The 19,256-nt window shown below is 39.6% G+C and overlaps 1 protein-coding gene across 3 annotated transcripts in view; it reads left to right on the forward strand.

Annotated features, from left to right (window-relative positions):
- The first annotated feature begins 379 nt into the window (after positions 1-379).
- agbl5 (AGBL carboxypeptidase 5) overlaps positions 380-19,256 on the forward strand; it is a 157,649-nt gene continuing 138,772 nt past the window's right edge. For all 3 annotated transcript variants that reach the window (XM_063036370.1, XM_063036377.1, XM_063036382.1), the window contains exon 1: positions 380-836. The gene's annotated coding sequence lies outside the window, so the exon portion shown is untranslated. The remainder of the gene's footprint in view (positions 837-19,256) is intronic.

Raw genomic sequence — 19,256 nt, forward strand, 5'->3', positions numbered from 1 at the left:
GTTCGTAGAATATTCCTCTTCCCGACAAGTTCTCCCTGAAACTTATTCACTCCACATTATGCCTACGACTCGTTTGGGGCAATATTTTGTGGGCAGTAACTTTGGGGGGGGGGGAAACCGCCTGGTCAAAGAGAGAACGTGCGAACTCCCAACAGAAACTGCTGGGGGACAGAGTTCTGAACGGCTCTCTTACCCTAGATACCAATAAAACACCCGCACCACCTCACGCCAGCAACCGAGCGCGCATGCGTTCTAGAAATGGGTCAAGCGCAGTGCTTTGTTGATAACCCAATCAACGTCTACTGTGCTGCTGTGCCAATCACGTCCACAGCGCGCTGGCCAATAGTAGTGGTCGTTGCTGCTGTCAAGCGGGGGGAGGACATGTTGGCATCAGTTTGTTTGGGGAAATAGACAAAGAGCCGGAGTCGCCGTTAGCGACTGAGGCAGTGAGCAAGACGGAGCCCGACAGACCGGCCGGCGGAGACTTCAATATCAGTGGGCAGCGGGCAGTCAGGGTCACGGGCGGAGGAGGCAGCCAGAGACCGAACCAGGAGCGGGTCAGCGACCGGGACGACGGCTCGAGGAGCCGCAGGCAGCGGGAAGTCGAGGAGCGGAGGCGGCGTGACCGTGACGCCGTGACCCAGAGCCGGAGAGAACAACTGATCAGCGGCTCTGGAGGAGGGGGCGGCGAGCAGCTGGAGTTCGAGGAGAACCAGCCGGAGGAAGAGGTCGCTGGCACGTCTGAGGACGGCGCCGAGAACCCGGGGAATGGAAGCCGCAGTGCTGGGCTCCAGCTGAGCCCCGCTGCGGGACGGCGGCGTGGCCGCTGAGTTCAGGTGAGCGAGGATGGGGAGCTGGCAGCGGCCGACGTGTGACAAGGCGAGTTGCTGCCCGTGTGGACTGCTATTAGCAGTGGGGTGAACGATGAGCTTGTAACATTGGCGTCAACTGCTGCCAGGCTGGTAAAAAAGTAATGTTAATGAACGAGTCAGTGTTCAGTAACCCAAATATGGATGCGACTGGTAGTGGCATTTGTGGGATAACTGACATTCGATACTGATAATTGCTCTGTGTTGTCAGTATTACCAATACCTGTAATTTCTCCTAAACAGTGAATGAGTTGTTGCACCGGTGGCTGATTAGAGCTGACTTCAATAATGTAATGGTCAAATGTCGATCTGTTATGCACTTCATGGTACAACAGAATCTGATGTCGCTAAAAATTGAAGGAAATGCAGTTTTATATTTTTTCTAAACACGAGTGATTCTCGTGGATGCTGGATATCTTGAACAATATGCAAAATGCTTAAGGAATTCAGCTAGTTTAAGCAGCATTTATGGAGGGGAATAAATAGTCACAGTTTCTGGCCAAACCATTCATTTGGACTGGAAAGGAAGGTGGCAATAGCCAGAATAAGGAGCTGGGGGGAAGGAAGGAGTACAAGCTGGCAGGTGATAGGTAAGAACAGGTGATGTGGAAGGTAGGTGGATGGGAATGATGTGAGAAGCTGGGAGATGATAGATGGAAGAACAAAAGGGCTGAAGGAGAGTAAGACAGTGGAGGAAAGAAGGAGGCAAGGGGTGAAGGGTAGTTGAGATGATTAGAGGTGAGTGGGTAACCAGAATAAGGAATGGAAAAAGAAAGGAGGAGGGAGGGGCAGAATTTAACGTGTTGGAGAAATCAAAGTTCATAACATCAACTTGCAGGCTACCCGGGCAAAATATAAGATGTTGCTCCCCCCACCTCCGTTTGGCTTCATGGTGGCAGTAGAGGAGACCTTGGATAGACGTGTCAGAATGGGAGGTTGAACTGAAATGGGTAGCCACCGGGAGGTCATGCCTTTGGTGGGTGATAGAGCGAAGGTGCTCAGTGAAGTGGTCCCCCAATCTGCGTCAGGTCTCACTGATGTAGAAGTGACTGCACAGGTTTCTAATGGCCCTGACAAACTGAGATGTAGGAAGGACTGTTTGGGGCTCTGAATGTTGGTGGAGGAGGTTAAGGACACGTGTAGCAGTTATTATGCTTGGAGGGAGAACAGTGGGGAAGGACGAGTGGACAAGGGAGTCACGTAGAGCATGATCTATATGGAAAGCTGGGAGGAGGATGGGGGTGGGAAGTAAGATGTGTTTAGTGTTAAGATCCTATTGGATATGGCAGAAGCTGGACAGGGAATGATGTGCTGGATGAAGAGGCTCAGTGGGTTGGTAGGTTAAGGACAAGGGAAACCCTATGCCTCTTGTGATGGCGGGAGGATGGAGTGAGGGTAAATGTGTGGGAAATGGGAGGAGATTTGGGTGAGGACAGCGATGATTGTGGTGAAAGGGAAACCTGTTCTTAGGAAAAAGGATATTTTGTGTTCTAGGATAAAAAAAAGCATAATCCTGAGCACAGATACGACAGAGACGGAGCAATTAAGAGGAGAGAATAGCATTTTTTTGGAGTGACAGAGTGATAGGGATTCCTTCTTCCACCCTCAACTCCTCCCCACCTTAACCTGGCTTCTGTCCCCTTCCTTACCAGTCTTGATGAAGGGTCTCAGCCCGAAACATCAGTTTCATAGATGCTGCTTTCCTTACTGAATTCCTCCAGCATCTGTGTGTTCTGCTTAATGTTTTTTCCGGTATTTATTTTCGTCTGCTCTTAATGAGTTGAAGATCAATTAAAGGCATCTATCTCTTGTTGAGACTAAGCTTTGGTGTAATCAATCTTGCTGGCTGATTGCTAGTGATTCTAAAGAAAAGCTTTAGCTACCACACATGTATTCTTCAGTATTCAAGAAGTAGCCTTGGGATACACCTGTTCTTCCAACAGAAAAAAAATTAGATCACCATCCCTTGGTGAAGAGATAAGTGGAGGATAAGATAAGACAAATGGGGAACTCTGTTTCGGACATCAAGAGTTCAATGATCAAACACAAAATGTCAGAGGAACTCAGTGGGTCAGGCAGCGCCTTTGGAGGGAAGTGGACAGTCACTATTTTGGGACTAGATGAAGGGTTACGACCTGAAATGTCAATTGTCCATTCCTTCCATAGATGCTGCCTGACCCACTGAGTTTCTTCAGCATTTTTGTGTTGCTACAGACTTCAGCATCTAGAGTCCTTGTGCCACCAGGACTTCAATACAGCATAATTAAAATGCAATTTTCAAAAATGAAGAGGACATGATAAGAATACTGACAAGTAAAAGGGAAGGAAATCCGAATATGTTTTAAATAATATGTGATAGTCGTAAGATCGAAGAGACGAGCAAGAACAGGGGATAAAGATGTAGCCAGTGTGTGGCTAACATACTTTTGTTTCCAAAAAAGGAGGGGACATCAAAGTTGTTGTTAAGGCAAGATGAGTGAGATATTGGATGCAAACAACATATCAAGGGAAGAAGTATAAAGGGGTTTAAAAGGAGATAAACTGCCAGGCCTGGGTGACATACCAAAAGCATTAGTGCAAATATGCATTAGAAAAAATTAGGGAGGATCTGGTCATCACTTTTTAAACTTAAATTGACAGAAATGGTGCCATGAAAAAAAGGACTATTCTTGTTTTGCAAAAGGAGGAAAAGAAAAATCTTGTAAATATACACAAGTCAGTTTGTCTTTGGTGGGAAAGTTATTGAAATTGAGTTTTTTGAGTAAGAGTGAAAATCTTTATCGATATGAAATTGAGTGGTTTTAGAAACATAGAAAATCTACAGCACAATACAGGCCCTTCGGCCCACAAAGCTGTGCTGAACATGCCCTTACCTTAGAAATTACTTAGGGTTACCCATAGCCCTCTATTTTTCTGAGCTCCATGTACCTGTTCAGGAGTCTCTTAAAAGACCCTATCGTATCCATCTCCACCACCATCGCTGGCAGCCCATTCCATGCACTTACCACTCTCTATGTTTAAAAAAAAAACTTAACCCTGACATCTCCTCTGTACCTACTTCCAAGCACCTTAAAACTGTGTTCCTCAATCCAGGCAACATCCTTGTAAAACTCCTCTGCACCCTTTCTATGGTTTCCACATCCTTCCTATAGTGAGGTGATCAGAATTGAGCACAGTACTCTGATCAGGGTCCTATATAGCTGCAACATTACCTCTTGTCTCCTAAACTCAATCCCACGATTGATGAAGGCCAATGCACCGTATGCTTTCTTAACCACAGAGTCAACCTGCGCAGCAGCTTTGAGTGTCCTGTGGACTTGGACCCCAAGATCCCTGTGATCCTCCACATTGCCAAGACTCTTACCATAAATACTATATTCTGTCATCATATTTGACCTACCAAAGTGAACCACTTCACACTTAACTGGGTTGAACTCCTTCTGCCACTTCTCAGCCCAGATTTGCATACAATCAGTGTGCCCCTGTAACCTCTGACAGCCCTCCACACTATCCACAATACCTCCAACCCTTGTGTCATCAGCAAATTTAGTCACCCATCCTTCCACTTCATCCAGGTCATTTATAAAAATCACGAAGTGTAGGGGTCCCAGAACAGACCCCTGAAGCACACCACTCGTGACTGACCTCCATGCAGAATATGACCCATCTACAACAACTCTTTGCCTTCTCTGGGCAAGCCAGTTCTGGATCCACAAAGCAATGTCCCGTTGGATCCCATGCCTCCTTACTTTCTCAATAAGCCTTACATGGTGTATCTTATCAAATGCCTCACTAAAATCCATATACACTACATCTACTGCTCTACCTTCATCAATGCGTTTAGTCACATCCTCAAAAAATTCAGTCAGGCTTGTAAGGCATGACCAGTAAGTCAGACTCACTGGTCTAAAATTTCCTGGGCTATCTCTACTCCCTTTCTTGAATAATGGAACAACATCCGCAACCCTCCAATCCTCCGGAACCTCTCCCGTCCCCATTGATGGTGCAAAGACCATTGCCAGAGGCTTAGTAATCTCCTCCCTCACCTCCCACAGTAGCCTGGGGTACATCTCGTCTGGTCCCAGTGACTTATCCAACTTAATGCTTTCCAAAAGCTCCAGCACATCCACTTTCTTACTATTTACATGTTCAAGCTTTTCAGTCCGCTGTAAGTCATCCCTACAATCGGTTTTGAAATCCTATTTTCCACAACAAAATGTTCAAAAGCAGGGATATAGAATCAAGGCAATTGGTCTAAGCATGGTGGAGAGGGGGGAATAGTCACTGAAAAGATGTTGCGAATTTATAATTTCTAAATGATAATTTCATCAAACTTGTTACTCTCTTTTGGATTACCTCCAATGCTATTATTTCCTTCCTTAAATGAGAGTACCAAAGCTCTGCATGGTACTCTAAATGTGATCTTACCAGTATTTTGTTACAATTGTAATAATACTTCCATGTTTCAAAACACCAGCATTTCTTGACGTGAAGACTAATTTGCCTTTTCAGTTTCCAACCCCTTAGTGCACCTGTCTGCAAGTTCTGACAATCTTGTATACACTTAATTTTCTCATCTGCAATTTTTATCTGTTTATCTTATAGTTTGCTTAACACTAAAGAGCACAATCTAACGTAGCTCCACTTTAAGCATTGTCTGCCAAGTTTTTACCAATTCACTCAACCTATCTATGGTATATCTTTTTCAGAACTGGTTATGGGAACAGTCCACCAGTTACATCAAGCATGAAAACAATATTTTATTCTGGTTTTGTCTTCTATGATACAACTAATCTTCAGACAATGGCTATGCAGATCACCAATATTAGGAACTCTTACACATGTCTTTTATGTGGCATAAGACATAGGAGCAGAATTCGGCCATTTGGCCCATCAAGTCTGCTCTGCCATTTCAGTGTGGTTGATCCATTTTTCCTCTAAGCCCCAGTCTTCTGCCTCCCCCCTCCCCCGTACCCCTTCATGCCCTGACCACTCAAGAATCTATCAATCTCTGCCTTAAATATTCATAAGGACTTGACCTCCACAGTTGCCTGTGGCAATGAGATCACCCCTCATTCTTCTGAATTCCAGTGAATACAGGCCGGAGCCATCAAATGCTCTTTATATGACGAGCTGTTGAAACCTCACCAGTGCTTTATGAAGTCCCAACTTTACATCCTTGCTATTGTATTCTAGTCCTCTTGAAATGAATGCTAACATTTCATTTGCCTTCGTCACCACAGACTCAACCTGCAAATTAACCTTTAGGGAATCCTGCACAAGCACTCCCAAGTCCCTTTGCACCTCGGTTTTTGTATTTTCTCTTCATTTAGAAAATAGTCAGCTCTTTCATTTCTTCTAGCAGAATGCATGACCATACACTTCCTGACACTGTAGTCCATCTGCCATCTCTTTGCCCATTCTCCTAATCTGTCTGAGTCCTTCTGTTGCCTTTCTACTTCCCCAAAGCTATCTGCCTCTTCACCTATCTTTGTAACATCTGCAGACTTTGCAACAAAGCCAACGATTCCATCATTCAAAGCATTGACATATAATGGAAAAAGAATTGGTCTCAACACAGACCCCTGTGGAACACCACTAATCACTGGCAGCCATCCAGAAAAGGCTCCCTCTTTGCCTCCTGCCAGTCAGCCATTGCTTTATCAATGCTAGAATATTCGCTTTCTTTCTTTTCTTTTTAAATCTTTTTATTGAATAAGTATACAAAAAGGTAAGCCATATAGGCACTAATACACTGTTAGAATATAATAAAATTACAGGAGATATTAATACAGAAAAAAAAAGTGATACAAACAATGTAATTTAAACATAACATACTAAGGTAACATAATAGTATACTAATTTTTATATATATATCAATAGAGAAAAGAAAAAAAACCCAAAAAAAACCCACTGTACAACTAACTGAAAGCAAAGCAAAGCAATGGGCTAACTTGGAACCAAGTAGAGTTAAAGAACTTAAAATCACGTCCTCAAACCCGACCTCCATTAAAAACAGTAAAAAAAACAAGAAGGGTATATAAATATGGAGCAAAAAAGAGAAGAAAAAAAATTACATTAAATGAAAATATTGAATAAAATGTCTGTTCAAATTTAAGTGAGGAATCATAAAGATTGCTTCTAATTTTCTCCAAATTCAAGCATAATATCGTCTGAGAAAACCAAAAAAAGGTGGTTGGAGCATTGAGCTCTTTCCAATGTTGTAAGATACATCTTTTTGCCATTAAAGTAAGAAATGCAATCATTCTACGGGCTGAAGGAGAAAGATTACTGAAAATTTTAGGTAGTCCAAAGATAGCAGTAATAGGATGAGGAGAGATATCTATATTCAATACCTTTGAGATAATATTAAAAATGTCTCTCCAAAAAGTTTCCAGAGTAGGGCAAGACCAAAACATATGAGTTAAAGAGGCTATCTGCCCCGGACATCTATCACAAAAAGGATTAATATGAGAACAAAAGCACGCTAATTTATCTTTGGACATATGTGCTCTATGAACAACTTTAAATTGAATTAGGGAATGTTTAGCACAGATAGAGGAAGTATTGACTAATTGTAAAATCTGCCCCCAGTCATCCACGGAAATGATAGACCCCAATTCCTGTTCCCAATCTACCCTAATGTTATCAAATGGAGCTTTCCTAAGTTTCATAATAATATTATAAACCATAGCCGATGCACCTTTCTGACATGGATTAAGGTTAATTATAGTATCTAAAATGTATGTAGGAGGAAGCATTGGAAAAGAAGAAAGTATAGTACTTAGGAAATTTCTAACTTGCAGATATCTAAAAAAATGTATTCTTGATAAATTATATTTATTAGATAATTGTTCAAAAGACATAAGGGAACCATCTAAAATATTTGCTTTCATACCATGGGCTTGTAGCTTGTTATGCAGCCTCCTGTGTGACACCTTGTCAAAGGCCTTCTAAAAATCCAAAGACATAACATCGACTGATTTTCCTTTGTCTATCCTGCTTGAATATTTCTTCAAAGAATTCTGACAGACTTGTCAGGCAAGATTTTCGCTTGAGGAAACCATACTGACTACGGCATATTTTATCATGTTCCTCGAAGTACCCTGAAACCACATCCTTAACAATTGACTCTAACATCTTATCAAACACTGAGGTCGCACTAACTGGCCTGTAATTTCCTTTCTTCTGTCTCTCCCTTCTTGAAGAGCGAGTGCTATATGCAATTTTGAATTTTTCTGGAAACATACCAGTATCTAGTAATTCTTGAAAGATCATTACTATTGCCTCCAGAATCTCTTCAGCTACCTCTTTCAGAATCTTGGGGTGTACACTATCTGGTCCAGGTGACTTGTCCACCTTAAGACCTTTCAGTTTCCCAAAAACCTTCTCCCTTAGTAATGATAACTTCATACTTCATGATCCTGACACCTGGGACTTACAGCTAATGTGTTCCACAGTGAAGGTTGATGCAAAATACTTGTTGACAGGTGATGAACCTGGGAAGCAGGTTAACCGGCCTTGTATTCACTTGGGCCATCTCTGATGCCTCCCTCCCCTTTCTTGATCTCTCTCTCTCCACATATAGAGACAGTCAACTGACATCTTTTATAAACCTACTGATTCTCATCGTCACCTCGACTATGCAGTGAATTTTCTCTGCTCCTGCATAAGTATGACCTAAAATATGATCAGATCTTCACGCAAGTCCAAAAACTAGATAAAGAGAACCCAATTAATAAAAAACACAAAAAACATTGTTTATTTATTTAGAAAAATGATCCAATATTACATGTATTTGTTGGAAAAAGTATTTGAACCTTTGCTTTCAGTAACTGATGTGACCCCCTTGTACAGCAATAACTTCAATCAAATGTTTCCGGTAACTGTTGATCAGTCCTGCACATTGGCTTGGAGGAATTTTAGGCGATTCCTCCTTACAAGACTGCTTCACCTCTGGGATATTGGTGGGCTTCCTTGCATGAACAGCTTGCTTCAGGTCCTTGTACAATACTTCTATAGGATTAAAGTCAGGACTTTGACTTGGCCATTCCAAAACTCAAATTTTCTTCTTTTTAAACCAGTCTGTTGTTAATTTACTCTTGTCTTTCGACCATTGTCTTGTTGCATTATTCAACTTCTAATAAGCTTCAGGTGACAGACTGCTACTCTGACATTCTCCTGTAAAATGTTTTGATACAATTTTGAATTAATTATTCCCCTCAATGACTGCAAGCTGCCCAGGCCTTGGGGCAACAAAACAGTCCCAAGCCATGATGCTTCTTCCATCATGCTTCACAGTTGGAATGAGGTTTTGGTTTTGGTTTTGGTGTGCAGTGCCCTTTTTCCTCCAAACATAGCAATGTATATTTCTGTTAAAAGGTTCATCTTTTGTCTCATCTGTCCACAGAACATTCTCCCAGAAGTGTTATAGAACATCCAAGTGGTCTTTTGCAAACCTGAGACGTGCAGCAATGTTTTTTGGAGAGTGTAAACACGAGGAATTCTGCAGATGCTGGAAATTCAAGCAACACACATCAAGGTTGCTGGTGAATGCAGCAGGCCAGGCAGCATCTCTAGGAAGAGGTACAGTCAACGTTTTGGGCCGAGACCCTTCGTCAGGACTAACTGAAGGAAGAGCTAGTAAGAGATTTGAGAGGGGGAGGGGGAGATACAAAATGATAGGAGAAGATGGGAGGGGGAAGGATGGAGCCAAGAGCTGGACAGGTGATTGGCAAAAGGGATATGAGAGGATCATGGGACAGGAGGCGCAGGATGTCCATGATCCTCTCATATCCCTTTTGCCAATCACCTGTCCAGCTCTTGGCTCCATCCCTCCCCCTCCCGTCTTCTCCTATCATTTTGGATCTCCCTCTCCCCCTCCCACTTTCAAATCTCTTACTAGCTCTTCCTTCAGTTAGTCCTGACGAAGGGTCTCGGCCCGAAACGTCGACTGTACCTCTTCCTAGAGATGCTGCCTGGCCTGCTGCGTTCACCAGCAACTTTGATGTGTGTTTTTTGGAGAGCAGTGATTTTCCCCCATGGTGACTTCCCATGAACACCATTCTTGGTCAGTGTTTTTCTTATAGTGGATACGTAAACAGAGACCTCAGCAAGTTCTAGAAATTTCTGCAAGTCTTTTGCTGTTACCCTTGGATTCTTTTTTACCTGTTTTGGCATTGCATGTTGTCCCGTAGGCGTGATCTGTGGAGGATGCCCACACATGGGGCCAGTAGCAACAATATTGAATTTCCTCCATTTGTAGACAATTTCTCTTACTGTGGACTAATAAACACTCATGTCTTTAGAAATGCTTTTGTAGCCTTTTCTAGCTTCATGCATCTCTACAATTTTTCTTCTAAGTTCCTCTGAGAGTTAATCTGATCGAGGCATGGTGCACATAAACAGATCTTTCTTGAGAAGAGCAGGCTCTGTCAGTAAGCTGACTTCATGTGGCTTTTTTATAAGGCAAGGCACCTCCAGTCTCATCTCATTGATTGGGACACCTGACTCCAAATAGCTTTTGTAGAAGAGGTTCACATACTTTCCACCAAATACATGTAATATTGGATCATAATTCTCATAAATAAATGAACAAGTATAATGTTTTTGGGTTATTTATTTAATTCAGTTCTCTTTATCTAGTTTTAGGACTTATGTGACAATCTGATCACATTTTAGGTCATATGCACAAATAGAGAAAATTCTACAGGGTTCACAAACTTCCTAGCACCATTGTACCTCTTTCTACCTTATCTCCTACTAAATGCTATTCCGTTTTCTCAGTTTCTTCACCTCTGCTGCATCTCTGCAGCTTTTCATTCTAGGACATCAGCGATGTCCTCCTACTGTTGATGCCGCATCTCCTCCATTTCCCGTACATTTGTGCTCACCCCATCTTCCCACTATCATAATAGTCCCTCTTGTCCTGACCGACCACCCCATGAGCCTTCGTATCCAACACATTATCCTCTGCAACTTCTGCAATCTACAAAGGGATCCTACCACTAAACATGTTTACCTCTCGCACAATCCCTCCACTTTCTGCAGAGATCGCTGCCTTCACAATTTTTTTGTTCAATCATCACTAATTTCCCTCCAGGTGCTTATCCCTGCAAGGGGCCTGAGTGCTACACCTGCCCTTACACCTTCTCCCTCACCTCCAGTCAGGGCACCAAACAGTCCTTTAAGGTGAGGCAACACTTCACCTGCAAATCTGCTGGAGTTGTGTATTGTTTTCGGTGCTCCTGATATAGCTGCTTCTACGTTGGTGAGGCCTGTTGTAAACTGGGGGGCCACTTCGTCGAGCACCTGCGTACCATCCACCACAAGCAGGACTTCCCTGCGGCTAAACGTTTTATCTATTCCCCATTCTTACCTTTTACTACTTTTCACCTGCCTATTACTTCCCCCTGGGTCCCCTCCTCCTTCCCTTCCTCCTATTGTCCATTCTCCTTTTTGATCAGACTCTTTCTTCTCTAGCCCTTGACCTTTCCAACCCATTTGGCTTCTCCTATCACCTTCCAGCTAACCTCTTTAACCCCACCTTTTAATTCAGCCATCTCCCCCCTTCCCTCTCAGTCCTGAAGAAGAGTCTCAGCCCGAAACGTTCTGTTAGCTCATTTCCACAGATAGTGCCTACCTGCTGAGTTCCTCCAGCATTTTGAGTGTATTACTTTGAATTTCCTGCTTCTGCAGGTTTTCTCATGTTTATATTTTTGCATGTTCCTACAGTTGAGAGAGGTGAATTTGGTTAATGTAGTCTGCTCAGTTTGGGTTAGATGGTACAGTGCAAGATGAGATCTCAGTAGAAGCACAGTAGTGTCGATCTGGAGTCACGTAGAAGTGCAGTCTGGTAATAAGTGGTTATACAGGACTGAGATTTGGTGAAATGTCATGCTACAAGATGTTAATTTTTTGGGGTTGTGAATGCTTGCTTTATAATTATTCAAAATGTGATTGGTAGGTTTGCAGATACCACTAAAATTGAAGGAGATGGGGATTTTTACAGGGAAGTATGCTGAGGCTGTCTTGTGATCTGTTGAATGAGCATATAGATCTGAAGGGCTAAAAAGTCTGCTCCACTCACGTGTTATAGTTGGATGATGTCACGGTGTTTTTATTTTCTCATTTTCAAGCATCTTGAAGATGTGAATATTAATGTTTATGGAACTGTTTACATTTCTATGAATTTCCAAACTGTTTTCAAACAAGTGTCTCATAAATATATCAGCAAGCCAGAAAAGGCAGGTGAAAAGAGGAGAGCAACGAAGAGAGTAGATTTACATTCTGAAACACTGTAGACGAGCTCTCCAGTCTGCCTCATCTGAGCACTGCTGTGATACTTTCCTTGATGGGTAATGTAATGTCACCCTCTCTCCTTAATATCTGCTTCCATCATGTCTAAAACAACAGAGCTCTTGACCATTGAGCTGTCAGTCCTGCCACCCACCCCTGCAACTAAATGTGACCAATGGCCACAATGTCCATGCTGTAAGGTCATCTGCCAACATACATTATTCCTTGCATTGAAATAAACACAATTCAAAACTTTAGTCCCACCATCATTAACCTTTTGGTTTCAGTCTTTGCATGTAGGCTTAACATGTACTTTTCCCACAGCCACTCCACTAGCTGATCTGGCATTCTGGTCCCCAATTCCTTGCAACTCCAGTTCAAAAACCACCTGAGCAGCAGTAGCAAATTTTCCTCCAGGTTCTTTGTCCTGGAGATCAGGAAGGAAGCTACAGGAGCCTCAAGACCCACACTATCAGATTTAGAAGCAGTTATCACCCTTCAGCCTGATGGCTCATGAACCAAAGGGGATTACTCAACTCACATCACTGAACTGTTCGCACAACCTATGGAATCACTTTCAAGGACTTGTCATCTCATGTTCTTGATATTTATTGCTTATTTAATAATTATTTTTCTTTCTATTTGTATTTGCACTGTTTGTCTTTTGCCTACTGGTTGGTTGTTTTGTTGGATGCATTCTTCCTTTGATTCTGTTGTGTTTCTTGTATTTACCGCGAATGCCTGGAAGAAAATGAATCTCAGGGTTGTATATCTTGACATGTGTGCTTTGATAATGTACTTTGAACACATAGAAGTCCTGCATGATAGTAGACCAATGTCCTTTTATCTTTTTCAATTTTTTTATTAGTTTCATAATAAACACAACATGGTAATAGGACAAAGTTATTGGGAATACATTGTCATAATTAGCATAAGTAATTATAAAGCCAGTTGACACTTAAATGATAAAACTCCCAATCATATAGGATACAGATGAACAATATAAAACAAAGGAAAATATCTAAAAAAAATCATGAAAAAGGAAAAAAAAAATTATAAGCCCCCCCCGCCAAAAAAAACTAATCTAAACAGAATTAATCAAGTAAACTAAAAAAAAAAGACATGGGCTGTTATGTAACATCATTTAAAAAAAAGAAAAAACCTTAGTGTCGACGACTCCGTTCCTCTCAACCAATATTACAAAGAAATAAAATAAGTTTGGAAAAGGTCAAATTACGTCATATGAAAATGTTGAATAAATGGCCTCCAGGTCTTTTCGAATTTAATAGAGGGATCATAAACAACACTTCTAATTTTTTCCAAATTTAAACTCAGCATAGTCTGAGAGAACCAATGAAATATGGTAGGAGGATTAATCTCTTTTCAATTCAGCAAAATGGATCTTTTAGCCATTAATGTAAGAAATGCAATCATCCGACGAGCTGAAGAGGTTAAATGATTTGATTCTATCATTGGTAACCCAAAAATAGCAGTAATTGGGTGAGTTTGTAAGTCAATATTCAAAACAGTTGAGATAATATCAAAAATATCTTTCCAATATTTTTTCAACAAAGGACATGACCGAAACATATGAGTTAAAGAAGTTATCTCGGAATGACATCTATCACATATAGGATTTATGTAAGAGTAGGGGGAGAAGATGGCGCGATGGCAGCGCGCGCGGCCACTTCGGTGATGATATCTGTTACCTGTCAAGTAGAGGACCATGCACAATTCTGATTTGATGGAGACAGACGTGAGAGCACAGAGGAACATCTGGAAAACTTCTGGAATGCCCGCTTCGCTGCAGCTGCTACTGTGTGTTAACCGGAATCTCCCGAGCTGAAGGCCCCAAAATCCTCGGCTTTGCGTGTTTCAGCGGCTGGGAAGAGGTTGAAGGTGCTCGGCAGAGGATGGCGCTCGGGAGGCTGTATCGGAGCTCGAAGTTTTTGGATGGATGGACTCAGTGTCGGCTGTGGTTGGCTGCTTCCAAGGTATCGGCAAGTTGATGGTGCCTGGAGGTTTATCGCAGGGAGTTTCTCCCTTTTGCCGCCTGCTATCGGGGACTTGGGAGTCAATCGACTCGGGACTTTGAGACTTTTTTTTACTGTGCCCATGGTCTGTTCTTCATCAAATTGTGGTATTGCTTTGCACTGCTGTAACTATATGTTATGTAGTTCTGAAAGTCTTTGGCCTGTCCTGTTTTCTGTGATATCACTCCGGAGAAACATTGTATCATTTCTTAATGCATGTATGCATTTCTAAATGACAATAAAAGAGGACTGAGTGTTCTCATAATCTAATCTAATGAGATAATTTATCTTTAGACATATGAGCCATGTGCACTTCTTTAAATTGTATCAACGCATGTTTAGCACGTATAGAGGATGAATTAACTAATTGAAAATTTTTTTCCCATTTTTCAATAGGTACAATGATCTTAAGTTCTCTTTCCCAATCAGTCTTAATTTTATTAGATACATCAGGACATAAATTCATAATTGTATTATAAATAATTGCTACAACACCTTTCTGAAAAAGATTTAAATCTAAAATGTTTTCCAAAATATCCATTTGGAAAATTAGGAGAAACAGTATTTAAAAAGTTTCTAACCTGTAGATATCTAAAAAAGTGAAATCTAGGCAAATTATATTTATTAGATAGTTGTTCGAAGGACATAAAACAATTATCCAAAAATAAATCGCGAAATCATACTATACCTTTGATTTTCCAATCTAAATAAGCTTAATCCATAGTGGAAGGTCGAAAAAAGAAATTAGATATAATAGGACTTGCTAAAATAAATTGGTTCAACCCAAAAAAGTTTTGAAATTGAAACCATATACGTAAAGTATGTTTAACTATTGGGTTATTCATTTGTTTATACAATTTAGAAAGAATAAAAGGAAGCAAAGTCCCTAAAATAGAACCAGTGAAAACGCTTGTAAAGAATTACATTCAAGATTTACCCAATGTGGACTTGAAATTATATTCAAGTCCCATAACCAAAATTTTAAATATCGAATGTTAATTGCCCAATAGTAAAATCTAAGATTCGGGAGTGCTAACCCTCCCCTCTTTTTTAGATTTCTGTAAATGTCTTTTACCTAACCTAGGGTTTTTGTTCTGCCATATATATGAGGAAATTTTTGAATCAACATTATCAAAAAAGGATTTTGGAATAAAAATTTGTACCGTTTGAAGTACATATAAAAATTTAGGCAAAATAATCATCTTGGTAGCATTGATCTGACCAATCAGTGACAAAGAGATTGGTGACCATTTAGTAAACAAAAGTTTAATCTGATCAATTAAGGGTTAAAAATTAGCTTTAAATAAATCTTATATGCTTTTTCATGATTTTAACCCCTAAATATGTAAAAGGGTCAGTAACCAATTTAAATGGTAGACATCCATAAATAGGAACCTGCTTATTTAGGGGAAATAGTTTGCACTTATTCAGGTTCAATTTATAACCAGAGAAGTTACTAAATTGAGCCAACAAAGATAAAATAACGGGAATTGATTTACCTGGATTAGAGATATATAATAACAAATCATCTGCATATAATTATAATTTATGTATTTCATTTCCATGGGTAATACCAAAAATGTTAGGCGAGTCTCAGATGGCAATTGCTAAAGGTTCAAGGGCAATATCAAATAATAATGGACTAAGAGGGCATCCTTGCCTAGTACCCCGAGATAGACGAAAAAAGGCAGATCTTTGATTATTAGTACAAACCGAAGCTACAGGGGTATGATATAACAATTTAATCCAAGATACAAATATCGGACTAAAATTAAATTTCTCGAACACACTAAATAAATATGGCCATTCAACTCTATGCTTTCTCAGCATCTAATGAAGTAATACATTCCGGAGTGTTAAATGAAGGAGTATAAACAATATTCATTAACTCCTGATATTAAAAGATGAATAATGGTTTTTAATAAATCCTGTTTGGTCCACAGAGATAATTTGAGGTAATACCTTCTCTAAACTAGTTGCCAAAATCTTTGAAAAAATTTTTGAATCTACGTTCAAAAGAGATATCGGTCTGTATGATGCACAATCAGTAGGATCTTTATTCTTTTTAAGAATTAAAAGAAATAGAAGCTTCATAGAACGATTGTGGTAATCTGATTGCTTCTTTGAATATTCTAGACAACCAAGGAGAGAGAATAGAGGAAAAAGACTTAAAAAAATTCACGTGTAAAACCATCAGGACAAGGTTCTTTACCGGAATTCATTGAGAAGATTACAGCTGTTATTTCTTCCTCTGTAATAGGAGTTTCTAATGTTAAACAATCTTCGGGTGATAATTTCGGAAAATTCAATTTTTTAGAAAGTCATGCATGATGTTAAAATCATGAGGGAAGTGAGAATGATATAAGGAGATATAAAATTCTTGAAAAGTTTTGTTTATCTCGTCATGATCAACTGTCAAAGTATGATCATGTTTTCGGATCTTAATAATTTGATGTTTAACCGAAGTTTTCAATTGATTAGCTAATAATTTACCCGATTTATCACTATGAGTATAAAACTCACTCCTAGTTTTCATTAATTGATTTTCGATCGAGGATGTTAATAATAAACTATGTTCCATTTGGAGTTCAACTCTGAGTTCAACTCTCTATTTATAAAGCTCCTTGCTAGGAGCAATAGAATTTTTTTTTATCAATTTCTTTAATTTTATCAACCAACAAAAGTATTTCATTCTTAATACATTTTTTCAAACCAACAGAATAGGAAATAATCTGTCCGCGGATATAAGCTTTAAAAGCGTCCCATACTGTTCCGTTGGAAATTTCTTCTGTAATATTAGTTGAAAAGAAGAAATCAATCTGTTCCTCCATAAACTTAACAAAGTCCAAGTCTTGAAGCAAATTAGAATTAAATCGCCATTGTCTATTAGTAGAAGAAGTATCCATTAACTTAATAGAAAGTTTCATTGGAGCATGATCTGAAATGGCGATAATGTCATAATTGCAATCAATTACAGGTGGAATTAAACGAGAGTCAATAAAAAAGTAGTCAGTTTGAGAATAAGAATGATAAACATGTGAGAAGAATGAAAACTCTTTGTCCTTTGGGTGTAGAAATCTCTAAATTTCTGAAATCCCAGAATCAGTCATAAAAGATTTGATAAGAGTAGCCGACTTATTCGGTAGAGCCAGACTACATATGGATCTACCCAACATGTTTTTTAAGCATAAGTTAAAATCATCACCCATTATCAACATATACTCGTTTAAGTTAGGAAAGGAAGTGAATAGGTGCTTAAAAAATCAGGATAATCCACATTTGGAGCATAAACGTTAACCATAGCAACTTTTTTATTAAAAAGTAACCCAGTAATTAACAAAAATCTACCACTAGGATCTGAGATAATGTCTTGATGAGTAAATGTAATTGAGGAATCTATAAAAATTGAAACTCCTATGACTTTGGCTTGGGAATTTGAGTGCTATTGTTCTTTCTTCCAAAACTTAAAGAAGCGTTGATTATCCTCTTTCCTTACATGAGTTTCTTGTGCAAAAATACTGTGAGCATTCAGTCTTTGGAATACTTTGAAAATCTTTTTCCGTTTTATTGGATGGTTTAGACCAATTGTATTCCAAGAGACGAACTTGATAATGTGAGCCATAATTTAATGTTAACCCTTTGGTCTATAAAGAGTTAACCATAATGTAAACTCATGAGATCGGAAGAGGAATAAATATTCAGAGCAGAACCGGAAATCATGACACTGCAGACATCTTTGTAGTACTAAATCAGCCCAATAGAAAAAATTAATAAAAAAGAAAAACGAGACCCCCCCCCCACCCTCCATCCCTGAAGTCCCCGAACTAAGCCAGAGAAGGCTGAAAAAAGAACTAACACTAAATTTAACCCCATTTCTGCAGGAGGCAACTCCAAAAATATATGTTATAAAGAAAACCCCCCCGAAATCTGGTAAAATAAAAAAAAATTAAACACTGTACTATAATAATCTACATATGATTTCTAAAATACGAGGGGAAAAAAAAGTTAGCGCCAATACATATAATTACTCAATTACAAACAAAAGTAATTAGAAATGTTGCTTCAAAAAAGAGGAATTATGGGAAGAAGAAACCTAAGAAAATGGCGTACACAGAAAGAACAAAGGAAATTATGTGAAAAGGGAAACAAACCACCATTTTAATTATACAAAACCAAAAATAAAGAAAATGTTCCTCCATATAGTCAAAATTTATCATCAAATCATTGTTGACAATGTCAGAAATCAAATAGTTAAAAATTTACTAGTTAAAAGTAAAATCACTCGCGAGAGAAAAAAAAACTTTAGATGAGTTATGAAAAAATACCTACAGTACTAACCACAGATGAAAATCTTGAACTTATAAAAGACCTTCTTCATACGATAATTGAAGGTTTATTATTTTTTTAAAAAACACCTGAAAAAAGAGGCGATGCTAAAAGCGCGAAACATTAATTAAAGGATGGTGTCCATATCAGATGGGTAGTGCTCACGCACAAGACTTTGAGCAGCACTTGTGGAATGGAAGACATGATGAGATCTGTCGGAAAGAGAAATTCTTAGATGTGCAGGGTACAATAAGGCCGGTTTGAGATTTTTTTGATAGCATTCCGACATCAGAGGTTTAAAAGCCAGTCGCTCTTTCATCACTTCTGGACTGTAGGCCTCAACCAAACGGAATGAATGTTGTCAATATTAATCATACCTTGCCGGCGGGCAATAGGGATCAGTTGTTCTTTAATGCTAACATAATGGAAACGGAGAATAATTGGCCTCGGTCTAGATTCGGTGGATACCGATTTTGGACACGGTATATGGTGGGCGCGGTTGATCAATAGCTTCATCGTAATCTCATAAGATAGCTCCGTTTGCTTAGGATCGCCTTTTCTTTTTCCTCTGTTCCCGTCGGAATCTTTCCCATCTTTTGTTTTGGATCTTGTACTCATTTCTTCAGACTTCACAGTTACAGTTCGAGAAAAGATCAGTAAAATAAAATAAATCTTCTAGTGTACGTAAAAATTGGTTAAGTAAGGGAGATCATAGGTTAAAAAAAAACAA

Source organism: Mobula hypostoma, chromosome 2, assembly GCF_963921235.1.
Source record: "Mobula hypostoma chromosome 2, sMobHyp1.1, whole genome shotgun sequence".
NCBI classification, from domain to species: Eukaryota; Metazoa; Chordata; class Chondrichthyes; order Myliobatiformes; family Myliobatidae; genus Mobula; species Mobula hypostoma.